This window comes from Sorex araneus, chromosome 10 (assembly GCF_027595985.1).
Source record: "Sorex araneus isolate mSorAra2 chromosome 10, mSorAra2.pri, whole genome shotgun sequence".
Classification (NCBI taxonomy): Eukaryota; Metazoa; Chordata; class Mammalia; order Eulipotyphla; family Soricidae; genus Sorex; species Sorex araneus.
In genome coordinates, this window is record NC_073311.1 from 60939036 (window position 1) to 60941525 (window position 2490).

Here is a 2490-nt window from a genome sequence, read left to right on the forward strand (position 1 = left end):
TCCCCGGAATCCGGAGCCGCCCGCGCATCGCCCGCGCATCGCCCCGGATTCTGAACTTGAGCGCGAGCCCGCGGAGATGCGCGCCGGAGTCTGCGGTCCAGGTCCCGCTTCGGGGCGGGCGGACGCCGGCCGAGAGGTGCGGGCTGCGTGCACCCCCGCTCCCGAAGCCTGGTTAAAGCATGCAGATGCTTTTTCAGAAAATCAGCTTTGTGTAAAGTTGACTTGCGGCACACACACACACACACACACACACACACACACACACACACACAGCCCGTATTCAGCAGACCCCCAAATCCCTGTGGGATTATGTAAAGTTGACTTGCGGCAACCTCTCTCTCTCTCTCTCTCTCTCTCTCTCTCTCTCTCTCTCTCTCTCTCTCTCACACACACACACACACACACACACACACACACACGTATTCAGCAGAAATAAAGAAGGGTCGGCGGTCTCCCCTTGCGGATGAAAGGCCCAGTCCCTGACCCCCAAATCCCTGTCGGATTCTGTTCTCAAGAGCAGACCTTGCCCTCTAGGGGCGATGTTGGCTCCTGGATCTAAGAAATTAGTTTTCTTTCTTTCTTTTTTTTCTCTTTGGGTCACATTGGCGATGCTCAGGGGTTACTCCTAGCTCATGGACTCAGGAATTACCCCTGGCGGTGCTCAGGGGACCATATGGGATGCTGGGAATCAAACCCGGGTTGGCAGCGTGCAAGGCAAACACCCTACGAGCTGTGTTATCGCTCCAGCCCCAGATTACTGTTATTTCTGAGCCATTCCAGAGCTGCCTATTAAAACCCTCAATGCCCAGAGCCTGTACCTCCCACCCGTGTTGTGAATGAATGAATGGATGGATGAATGATTGATGAATGCACCCCGATGAAACGGTCCTAAGGATTCAACTTAGTCGCTTTATAAAAATAAATGGTTCCGGATACAGTCAGAGCAATCTCGTAGGTTTGTGAAAGGATATTTTGGAGGTATTTTAATAAATGAGCATCAGTCCGTGATTTCATCTCAGCGCCTGCTTTTAGTGCCAAGCATGGGAAAATCAACTATAATTATGGTACTGTGTGTCCTAAAATGCTCCCGATTCTAAGAAAATAGAGAAGCACGCAAATTGTTTCTGTTAAAATGCACTGAGATAAAAGGTAACAAGAAGACCGATTATTCAAGTCAAGGATCAGAAGGTCTGATTAAGGGCCGCACTGAAACACCCCTAAAAACAGATGAGTTGCCAATTGAAACGGGATGATTCGGGGAGAGGAAGAATTTGCAGATAATCTCCAAGTGTTCCATTCTCCTTAATCCGAGTTTGAAGTAAAAACCCTTTCTCACTTTTCAAGCCAGTCCTCCCCCGTGTTGTGTGATGGAATCGATGTTTTCAATGCTGCGCACTCACACACACATACATACGCACAGATTACTTAGAAATCTGGCGGGTTTGACAACGTGGAGGGAACGCGAGCATGTTTCGCTGAGCAGAGTCAGGCCGACAGAGGCAAATCCTCTCCGGGGAAGGAGTAGATGGTCAAAGTGCAAACCTCCAGTTCTCAGGTGAAATAGCCGGAGTTTCCCTGAAGCAGCCGCAGGCAGCAGGACAGGAATTTCCTCCTCCAGCAGGGCCTCTCTGAAGCCCCTGCGGCCAGGTGATGTGGAAGAGTCCCTACCCAAGGCTAGACTGGCTCCAAGGACAGTCCCTGAGGAACCTTTGGCCGCCAGGCTCTGAGTGAAGATCACCGGAGCCCAAAGTCCTTTTCCAAGGCAACACCCTAGCAAAGGATTCTTTGTTTCATTTGTTTTGTTTCTAGTTGGTGGGGGGGCATACCTAGCAGGGCTGGGGGCCTGCTACTGGCTCTTTGTGTAGGCACCACAGCAGGCAGGGTCCCGGGGGGCCACAGAGAGTGCCCCGACTGAGCCTGGGTCAGCTCCCTGCCAGGCAAGCTCCCTGCCCGCTAGCTGCCCTGGCCCTGTGTGTTTGTTTGTTTCAGGGCCACACTGGCTGTGCTCGGGGTTCCTCCTGCCAGTACTAGGCCTCTCATGCAAAGCGCATGCTCCAGCCCTTTGGGCTCTCTCCAGGCCCACCCAGGGATTCTTTGATGCACAGAAATGCCAAGCCAAGGTACTTTGCAAAAGGCCTGTATGATGTCATGATGTCGGTGGGCCCCACGGGTGACTTACATGAAACGGGGAGGAGAAAGACGGTCACTTTCTCTCCAACCCCCTCTACCACCCGGGACCCAGGGTTACTGGGTTCTTGTCTCGCTCGCGGAAAAGAATTTCAGGAGTAGACAAGTAGTGAAGTAACAGATTTTATTCAGAGGTTTCTGAGGGAAGGAGGAAGGGATAAGTGGAAAAGAAAAAATAGTAAGAATAACGCGCTGGAGAGAGAACTCGGGCTTCTCCAAGGGTGGAGGAAGCTCTACACACATCCTAGCACTGGACACGAAAGTATGAGAGTACACATCTCAAGGGGGGAGATGCGGGCGACA